This window comes from Odocoileus virginianus, chromosome 14, assembly GCF_023699985.2.
Source record: "Odocoileus virginianus isolate 20LAN1187 ecotype Illinois chromosome 14, Ovbor_1.2, whole genome shotgun sequence".
Classification (NCBI taxonomy): Eukaryota; Metazoa; Chordata; class Mammalia; order Artiodactyla; family Cervidae; genus Odocoileus; species Odocoileus virginianus.
In genome coordinates this window covers 7,169,171-7,180,018 of record NC_069687.1, presented here as the reverse complement: position 1 = coordinate 7,180,018, position 10,848 = coordinate 7,169,171, and the positions used below count along the sequence as shown (strand labels likewise).

Below are 10,848 nucleotides of genomic sequence, written 5' to 3'. Positions count from 1 at the left end.
AGTTTGTGCCTCAAAACCTGTAGTAAATAGACTTTTCTAATGGGATTTTTGATGCCCATAGAATAAGGCAAGTTTTCTCAAAAATAATTATTAAATATATCTATCTGGATTTCAATATTTCGGAACCAGAATCACACATCAAGCTCCAGAAGCTGAACAGAAAGCCTTGGGTCTTGATTCACAGCCAGGATCTCATCCATGGGAAGTTCCACCAGTCTGTTGTCCTTCTTTGCTCCTGCAAAGAACAAACAGACCTTTTCTGGATCATTTCTTTTTGAAAATTACTACCTGGAAGTGGTCAGTATCATATGTTCTGAAAGCACAAAGGGAAGACAGGCTGAAAGCAAAAGGGAGCAGGAGATCAGACTTGCACAAGCGGCTCTGGAGGACTTCCCATCGATGCTGCAAACCCACGCCTGGACTGAGAGCTGCCACCAAGGTGAAGGTGACATTGGGCCAGAATGAGAGTGTGCACTGGGGCGCTGTATCTGTAGGGGTCCCATTTCTCATCTTGCATGGCTTCCACATCACTTTCTAGGCTCCCGCGGCCTCGGTTCAGCAAGACGTGTGTACATGAGTTAGGGGAAATACCAGGGTCCACATTTTCCCTGGAAAGTGCTTAAGACTCTCTCCATGTCTCTGCTCACCACGTTTCCCCAATCCTACAGAACACACCAGCGCACAGCCCTTTCACACACACCTTCTCTCGTTCACACACTCACACTCACTCACAGACACACAGATCCATTCGCATACTCTCATACACACTCATACTCCTCTGTGTAGTCACAACTACAACCTCACATTTCACGCACAGTCCACTGACATCCACAAACACAAAACACCCACACTCACAAACACCTTTACACTCACGCACGCTCTCTTAGATTCATCATGCATTTCAATAACACCCACAAGTTCACAACCACGTTTTCAAGCATAGAGTACAAACACACACAGATTATCACAGGCATTTTCCAACCCACCTCTCTCTCTCTCTCATACCTACCCACATACACACCCCATTCCACACACACACACACACACACGTGCTCGGCGGATTCACCAGCCTCGGGTCTCAGCCCAGCGGGTGTGGGACCCGCCCTGTCAGACGCCGTTGGAGGTGGAGGGAGGCTGAGCCCTTCTCCTCCTCGCCCCCACGGTCCCCGCGAGCCCCCTCCTCTGGCTCAGGAGCAGCAAGGGCTGCGGACCACGGCCCGGCCCCCTCTGCCGGCTCCGCACCAGCGCTGAGACGGGCGTTTGCTGGGACAGCCGGGCGTGAGAGGCCGGTGTGATTCAGTCTCCTGTCAGCCTCCAGCTTTAAGCTTCGCGCATCCTGCCCTGGAAAGAAAAATGCGGTGCGGTTGGGAGCCCAGCCTCCTCCCCCCCCCAGGTCCCCTGAAAAGCCGCTCGAGTCCCGTTCTTGGAGAAACGCTGTCGTTTCAGCCGACAGAGGGGAGAGCCGGGCACAGGGCCCGCGAGGCCGAGGTCTTCGGGAACGAGGCGCCGTCGGGACCCCGCGCTGCCCCTCGGGGCGGTCCGGGCGCGTCCCCAGCCTCCCCTCAGCCTTGCCTCTCCGCTCACGGGTCCCTGTGGGGCGGGGACCCCTGCTCCTCCCGGGTCACTGGTCTGCGGTTCTCAGCGCTGCCCGGACCCGAGCGCCTCTGGTTGTCCTGACGCCGGGGCCCCTCCCCCGGGGCTGATGACCGCGGAGTGCTGACCTTCCCTGGGAAGTGGGGTCCCTCTCTAGACCTTCGCCCAGGGATTCGAGTGACAGTCACCCCGAGCTCACACAGCAGAACTAGTGGGAAAGAAAGGAAAGGACGGCAGCGGGCTGCTTAAACTAGAGGCCAAGCGAGAGCGACACGGGCGAAAGCCGTGCGGGTTAGAGGCGGCTGCAGACGCTCACGTGGCTGCCCCGAGGGGGCGGGCCACGGCTCATCAGCAGGAGCCGTTCTGCTGGAACTGTCGGCGGGCGTTAAGATAACGCACCCTGACGCGGCGCAGCCCGTGTGAACTCAGCAACTGATCGAAGGCCGTGTGGGGTTGGCGTCCTTTGTTTCAGCAGATAGGACAGCATTTCCAACTACGTACGAGAAATCGAAGAACACCATGCACCAGCCGGGAAATCTTGAGAAGATTCAACCCCCGGGACCTCACTGGTTCTCATCTGGGTAGCTCACGCAATCCTGAGAGAATCAAATGCAGTATCGCAGTGACTGAGGCTGGGGGAAATCGCATGTCAAGTGGAGTGTCTGCCATGCTTTTATTACAGTCCCAGGTTTGGGGGTATCATTTAGACACCTTGCTTTCCGAGTTGAGTCCTATAATCGTCTCAGGGTTTAGTGACCTCTCAGAGGCCGACAGAGCAGGTAATAGGACTTTAATCCGTCCTGCTCACCTGAGGAGCTCTGATTTCACTGACCTCCCACGAGCGGCCCTGAGGAGCCCTGGGGACTCTCCTCCTGAGTCACAGGCTCCTCGTGGGCGTGGGCTCTCTGACGGCCGTGGACCCAAATGATGTCAGATTGTGTCAGTCAGAGGGCTTCCTTTTTTCTAATAAACCTCAAGCCCTAATTACCTTTAATATAATCAGTGAATGGAATCCAGGCATTGTGCTTCCGCCCCTTCATAGCTGTGGGGCGGTTTGAGAACCCGGGCCACACAGCATCACCCCTGTTATTGTGACTTTCGGGCATGGATCAGGCTTTAACGGCACATGTGGAATAAGTGAATGAGGAGGGAATGGAGTCAACACTAATCTGATTATGCTTTATGATCATTCGTGGTCTCATCTAAGTGCCATGGAAGGTCAGAGATCTGCTGGTCAAAGCCCTGTGTTTTGTCTTAAGGAGGATGAAATCCAAATGGACAGAGTTGGCAACATGGCTGTAAAACTACAAGGTTATAGAAACAAGTCCTGAAGCCCCAGGGCGGGGCTCTGTGTCCTACTCCTCCCCCCTTGCGTTCTTCTGTTAGCCCTGGGGAGACTCGCTGAAACTGAAATAAGGAGAGAAAGCGCCTGGATTGTGAGCCAGCCAGGAACAGTGCTGAATGTGTTCCCTAAGAGCCTCGGACGGCTGCTGTGAACGGCCTTTGTGTTGACTCAGTCAACTCAGAGCCAGACTTACATTTGTTCCTGAGCTTTCTGTGTCCCGAGAGGCAGGGTTGTGCCATTTCGCTAACGTGCTTAGGGCACCTGGGTGAGGCATGAGGGTGACCGGACCCTGAACGTGTTAGGACCCTGCACATCCTTCCCCGGAGGTGATGCAAAGTGTCCTCTTCATCCAAAACGAAGGACTACCTTGAGACGAGCAATGAGCCCCATTGCCTGCCCCGCCTCTGGCTTCTCTCCGGTCCCCCAGGTGGAGATGAGCTGCTCACCTCAAATATCCACTCCTGTCTGTTAAACTGCTCCAAGACAGTCAGTTTATAAACATGACTCGCTCCAGACTTCTAGAAGTGGGAAAAGAAGACAAGCTTAGATACATGGCACATGCGTAGACTGATGACTTTGCGTCTGCAAATCCATGTTGACTCCTATCCCCTGAAAACCCGTCCATAGACCAGGCATCCTCACCTGACTGTACCTTCTCTGTGTGCGCAGCATCCTTCTTGTCCTGGTGCTTGTTGCTGCGTCTTCCGGGGTCTCCAGTGGTCCAGCGGGTGGCAAAGATGCTCCCCTCCACAGACACAGGCCCCACTGGTGAGGTTGGGGGTGGGTGGGTCTCTCCATGGCTGAGACTCCCCCCATCCCCGAGCACTTAAGCCCTCCTTGTCCGGGGTCCCTGGGCTTCACTGACTCTTCTCCAGAGCTTGGAATCACTCCTGGTGCTCACGGAGATTCTCCTTCCACGGATTCCAATCACATGGGCATTTTTCTTCCTGGCTGAAACTCTCGTGTGGGGTTGCTTTGTATTAGTCAGCAGCCTCCACGCTTCTGTTGTGCTGGAGAAGAAACCGATTTGTCTCGCAGTCGTTCCTGGGCTCCAAAATCACTGTGGACAGTGACTGCAGCCATAAAATTAAAAGATGCTTGCTCCTCAGAAAAAAAGCTATGACAAGCCTAGACAGCATATTAAAACTCAGAGACATCACTTTGCTGACAGAAGTCCATCTAGTCAAAGCTATGGTTTTTCCAGTGGCTATATATGGATGGTCAGTTGGATCATAAGGAAGGCCGAACACTGAAGAATTAATGCTTTTGAACTGTGGTGCTGGAGAAGACTTTTGAGAGTCCCTTGGACAGCAAGGAGATCAAACCAGTGATTCCCAAAGGAAATCAACCCTGAATATTCATTGGAAGGACTGATGCTGAAGCTGAAACTCCAATAATTTGGCCACCTGATGGGAAGAACTGACTCATTGGAAAAGACCCTGAATCTGGGAAAGATTGAAGGGAGGAGGAGAAGGGGACAACAGAGGATGAGATGGTGGGATGGCATCACTGATTTAATGGACATGAGTTTGAGCAACTTCGGGAGAGGGTGAAGGACAGGGAAACCTGGTGTGCTACAGTCCGTGGTGTCGCAGAGTTGGACACAACTGAGCAACTGAACAAGTTAAACAAGATGGTACTTTTAAAGTATTTTTGGAATCATTTTTTTCTTGAGATTCAGCTTTTGTAGTCATGAGGATTTAGAAAGCTACAGAGTTTAACACAAAAGCCCTGGGGCTTTGGGGGGTTTCTGGAGTGATTCTTGTGTCTATTAACCTCCAAAGGATGAAGAAAATGAGGAGAAACAGATCCTTTCATTGCAGATAATTTGTACCAGGCAGCACACGTTACAGCATCTTGACACGACACCCTCCTGATCGATGATAAAGGCAAATGACATTTCTGGTTTACAGATAAATCAGTCACTAGCTTCCTTGATTGCTGGGACTATTCAAGAGTCTGAAAGATTCTAATCACGGGGCTGGTCCCTCATTTCCTGGCAGTAAATAGCCATTCCTGACATTTTTATCAAGTAAACTTAACCTATGGACTCCAAGAGATATTTCAGTTATTTAATACTTTTCTGAGAGCAAGAAATAGCAGTGCTCAGTGCCTATCTTACTCTCTGCTTCCTCCCAAAATATTGAGAAATATTAAATGATAATAAATGAGTTTCCTCTTTATTTAAACTGGCCTCCTGTGTGGAATCTGCTCAATAAGATTTCACAGCACTGATCTACTCTGTCGTGTGCATCCCTTTCATTCAAAAGAATTGGGCTGGCAACCTGTACTCCCTTAATCATCACATCTTTGCTCCATTAGCCCCCAGTAGATGAAAGGCAATCAAACCAGTCAATCCTATAGGAAATCAACCCTAAATATTCATTGAAAGGACTGATGCTGAAACTGAAGCTCCAATAATTCAGCCACCTGATGGGAAGAGCCAACTCACTGGAAAAGACCCTGATGCTGGGGACAATTGAGGGCAGGAGGAGAAGGGGGTGACAGAGGATGAGATGGTTGGATGGCATCACTGACTCTATGGGCATGAGTTTGAGCAAACTCTGAGAGAGAGTGAAGGACAGGGAAGCCTGGTGTGCTGCAGTTCATGGGTTGCAATGAGTCAAACACAACCCAGTGACTGAACAACAAACTAGTTTACCTGATGTTGATGAAACATGCCTGCTGGTGTTCATACCTCTTGGGTAGCCTTCTCTCCTATTAGGTCAAGCTGACCCTGTGTAACCAAGAGAATGTAGTGTTAGTGATGCTGTCTGACTCCTGAGACTAAGTTACAAGAAACCTAAATGACACTATGAAACTTCTGCCTGTTTCCTCTCATCACTTGCTCTGGTGTAATTCAGAAGCCATGTACAATGCTTGAACCCTTGAAACTACTGTACAGGCAAGGATTCCAAGATTGTTTAACAAATGGAAAGAGATGCTTGATCTACCCCCAACTTTTCCACCCATTTTGCATCCAGGACCAATGTCAGGCATGTAGTGAAGAAGGCTTCAGATGTCTCCAGACTCAGCCCTGACCTGACTCAACGGATGGGGGCCCCAAGAAGGAGATGCTCAGATGAACCATCAATTGCCAGAACTGTGAGAGGTAACAATCAGTTGTTTTAATCCAGTCAGCTCTTATGCTGAAATAAATATCCAGACCTTCATAATTGATTGACCAGAGGAAATGTACATCTGAGGATTCACAAAATCTCTTTGAGTCTGGTTCAATGAAAGAACCAACTGAGTTCATCGACACAACCCCCATCATTTTAGTAAATGGCTTATATTAAAATTTAGTAACTGGCTTTTTAGTAAATGGCCTATATTAAAATTAATAGTTTTGGCAACTGATCTATCTATCTATATATATCATACAGTTTCTAAAGTGACCTATAACACAAAATGATCTTTGCAGCTGTCATATGAACTCTTTGAAATCTCGACATTCTGAAAGGCATTAAAAACAGAACACAAATACTCTGTTTAGTGAAGAATTCGTTGAATAATCTGTTTGAATTTGTTGTTGGCCTCTTGCAAGTTGTGTTGTCTTATTAATTCAGAGCTGTTCTTTGCCTCTTTGGAGAGTGTAATACCATTTCTTGGAGAGTTTTTACAGAATGCTACTTTTGGTAAAGTTCATGAGACTCGTATACAAGAAGAAAAGGCTGTTTTGAGACTCTCATCTTAGAATCATAGCATTTAATGCCAAAAAGAAACATGGAAATAGTCCAGTCCAACAACACAAGCACACTTGATCCTCTAATCCATTTTGTGTACTCTCAGGGGAATGTTCTTTCAGATTCTGAAGTAAATTTAATCATGCCTTGCCCTTAATAAAAGCTTCCAATGTTTTTTTCAGTGCTTATAGGATAAAAAGTACAAAGTCCTTAATACATGCATGATATCTCTGCATGGTCCCATAACATATCTATTATTAAATAAAAACATTGGACCAGTTCCATATTCTAATGGAAAAAAACACAAAAATAATTGTACATGAACTAAAAATGCAAATATAATGAAATTCTCTCATCTCTCCCATTTTCTCTTTCATGTTTGCTTTCTGATTTTAGCCAGTAATTTCAGAGTACAAATAAACCCATTTTACTGATGGGCTCTATTTTCCCAAGAGGGCTAGCATATTTTCTGTCACATGTAGAACTTTTCCTTATGCTACATCCCACATGTGTTTAATTGGATGTCTTTTGTGTGATGTTGATGGTTTTTCTCACTGAAGACTGAGACATTGGATGTGCAGGTCCACTGAATTCTCATCGTTCTTGTCCATGCACCAGTAACTCACATTCATGGAAAGCTAGTATTGGACTTGAATGGGATATCCATCCCATAAGGGATATCAGTGTAGAAAAGAAATGTTCTTATGATTCATCTCATCCAGAAACTAGTGAAAGAGATGTTTTGATATCTCAGAAAAATTACTGCATTTTGTTGCCTAAGATAGTTTCCTTCATGCCAAAGTGACTTCTTAAACCTTAAAAGGTAGACATTTGTTGCTCATGGACTTTAATGAGAGAGTAGCATTGTAACACTTCAGGCAAAACTGCACCCTGATTGTCATATCTGATGCTTTTAATCATTCTTTACCCCTGTCAAAGTCCATTTCTCTCATGCTAGCTTCTGTTTCAAACACCCCTGGGAATCCTGGTAGATATTTCACTTTGGTGGACTCACCGGGTTGAGGCCCTCACTCTTTCTCATCATTGCTGGACCAAACTCAGTGCAGAGATCTGCTTCCACCCAAGTGCGATATGGGGGCCCGGTGGGAGCCTGGCCATTATGTTCCCCACCCAGCTCCCGATGCAGAATCCACAGCCTCACACAGTTTAATGCAAAGGTTCCACAACTAAACTGAGCATGAAACAGGAGTTTCACAAGACTGAATTACTAAGGACGTGCCATCAACGTTGACCTCCATGGAGAAACTGGATGTTTAAAAATTCTGGATGTGCACGGCACTTTGATTTGAAACCCTCATCTCTCTTTGCTTCTGATTTTTGACCTCTTCGTCTTCTGTTTGATTCTGAGACTCTGCATGGCATGTCTGCTCCTTCTTAGAGGGGGTGGTGACTTCTGGCTGGGGTTCTGTACACACCCACACAGGGTGGCTCCTTCCACGTGGGTGTTCACTAGGTGTCCCCAGTGGCCCCCGGAACACTTTTCACCTTAATAACCATGGAACAAAGGCATAACCCTTCATTCATTATAGCTCAGAATTCCTCTTGTAAAATTTCTCTTGATGTTATTTCCTCAACTGATTTTACTCAACTCCCACTGTAGCCTGTGGATCAGAACTATAACCTGGGTTTATAGTATTGAGTAAACAGCTACAGTTTTTTTTTTTTAATCCCAAACAGGAAAACAGGGTGGGCTTGGCTACCAAATAAGTCCATGTGGATTTAACAGAAGCAGTAGGTGATTCCTCAATTTACTGTACCTTACCCGTCTGTGTTAGCACGCCTTGGACGGAGTCTCTATAAATTGGCTATAGGGAAATGCTCTTCTTGTGTTATAGCAAAGTGCCATTTAACTTGGGTTTCTTGAGAGTTGCTTCTCTCACCTCACATTTTTGGGTTTAACATGGGTAATCTAGGGAAGCATCTGCTGTCAATGATACAGGTGGAACTCTCATAATTTCATAATTCATATGAGCCAGGACTTCCCATGTGACACAGTGGTAAAGAATCCACCTGTTAATGGAGGAGACACAAGAGACATGGGTTCAATATCTAGGTCGGGAAGATCCCCTGGAGGAAGAAATGGCGACCTACTCCAGTATTCTTGCCTGGGAAATTCTGTGGACAGAGGAAACTTGTGGGCTACAGTCCATGGGATCACAAACAGTCAGGCATGACTGCATGACTAAGCATGCACATGAACCAAGGTTATATTTGCGTCTTCTTATGTTTGGGGGACATGTCTATTCCACAGAACTTTCTTTTTCCTGATCCATGGGTGCTAGTTAATCAGATTGGTAACACTGGCAACTTCAGATTGGTAAAACCTCTATAAATTGTAATCTGACATGAGGAGTTTCACAAGCTATTTATTACTAGTTAGAGTGGCTTAATGATGTCCTACTGTTTATTTTGCATCAAAGTAGATGAAGTGTTATCTTTGGGACCTAGTCTCTGTCGCTTGCATTCTAAGAGTCCTTCATGAGGGGATAATAAAGGGTTTGTGTGGAACCTAGCAGACTCTGATGCTGTCAGAAAATAGAAAGGGCTGGAGTTTCATCGATTAAAGTCTTCTCTGAACATCCACTATGCCCCAGGTTCTCTGCCAGGGAGACAGAGATGGAAAACTCTGACCCTGTGCTCTAGGAGCTCACTGCTCAGAGGAGCGGAACAATGGAGATGCAGTGTGATAATCACTCACAGCCACCACGGCCGTGGTTGAGCAGGCTCTCATAAAGAACCCCCAGCCTGCTACAGGGAGGGTCAGCAAGGTGCTTGGAGAAAGTGAGACCTGAACTTGGTGTTGGGAAACAATAGGGATAAACCAAGCTAATCAAACAGAAAGGAATGAGCCAAATTGAGAAAGGAGCCAAATGGACTTCCCTGGTGGCTCAGATGGTAAAGAATCCACGAGCAACATAGGAGACCTGAGTTCGATCCTTGCTTGGGGAAGATCCCCTGGAGAAGGGAGTGTCTACCCACTCCAGTATTCTTGCCTGGAAAATCTCATGGACACAGGAGTCTGGTGGGCTACAGTCCATGGGGTCACAAAGAGTCAGACACAACTGAGTGACTATCACTTTCACTTTCATAGGGACCAAATAACACCTTAGCAACACCTTAGTAACAGCCAGGGAAGCAAAAAATGACCATATCTTGAAAATGGTGAAACCTGAAAGATTTGTCATTTGTACTTCTGGGGTAAGAGATACATTCTCATTCCACCCCAAGCTTATCTCAGCAATCCAATCTAGAAAGGCCATCCTTACACGTATTCAGTCCTTTCCTCCAGACTGCTGCTTCCAGCTACCCAAGAAGTAGAATTTTATTTCCTTGGGGGCAAAAGGAAATCTTAGGTTTTTAAAGGGCAGTTCTGATACATCTCTCAATCCTCATCATATAAATGTTTGAAAGTGTTAGTTGCTCAGTCATGTCTGACTCCTTGAAATCCCATGGACTGTAATCCACCAGGATGCTCTGTCCATGGAGTTCTCCAGGCAAGAATACTGGAGTGGGTTACCATTTCCTTCTCCAGGGGATCTGAAAGAAAATTCTGCAGAGAAAGGTCTCTGTGGTATAGAAAGGGCATTGATTCAGCGCTTAATTCCACTTCTGATTCCAGCCAGGTCCTGCTGCTAGTTCACGAAGGGCATTCTGTACAAAACAAATGGTTTCTTCCTTGTTTCCGAGAAGGAGGAATTTGGATCGTATTGTATATCTAGGCATCTTTCTGTCCTAAAACCTTGTGCATGTAAGCCAATGTTTCTTTGTTTTTTTAAAATGTGGAACACTTGTAGAATTTGCATGTCATCTTCACTCAAAGGAAATGCTAATTCTTTGTATCATCCCACCTTTAGTGTACATGCTTCTGAAGCAAGCACTCTAAGCCAGGGTTTTTTGACTGCTTATGTTTCCCTCTAAATTTTCCCCTTTCAGGTAAATGTCAGGACCTGTAATTACCACAGGAAAAATCCATTTACTGGTTCTAACTCTATGCCCACTATTGTTATTATTGTTATGCCCTTCTCCAGGGGATCTTCCCAACTCAGGGACTGAACCTGTGTCTCTTAAAGTCTCCTGCCCTGGCAAGTAAATTTGCTAAACTAATGTAGACTTTGGTAAAACTCAATGGATATAATTTTATCAGTTGAAATTTTAATGTTACAAAATAGTTCAAATCAAGTCATAGGTAGGCATAAATGACCT

The 10,848-nt window shown here is 46.4% G+C and overlaps 1 non-coding gene across 1 annotated transcript; it reads right to left on the bottom strand.

Annotated features, from left to right (window-relative positions):
* Positions 1–10,418: 10,418 nt before the first annotated feature.
* On the bottom strand, positions 10,419–10,523 carry LOC139038300 (U6 spliceosomal RNA). Its single transcript, XR_011491299.1, has one exon. It is a non-coding gene; the product is annotated as a U6 spliceosomal RNA (small nuclear RNA).
* Positions 10,524–10,848: the final 325 nt, after the last annotated feature.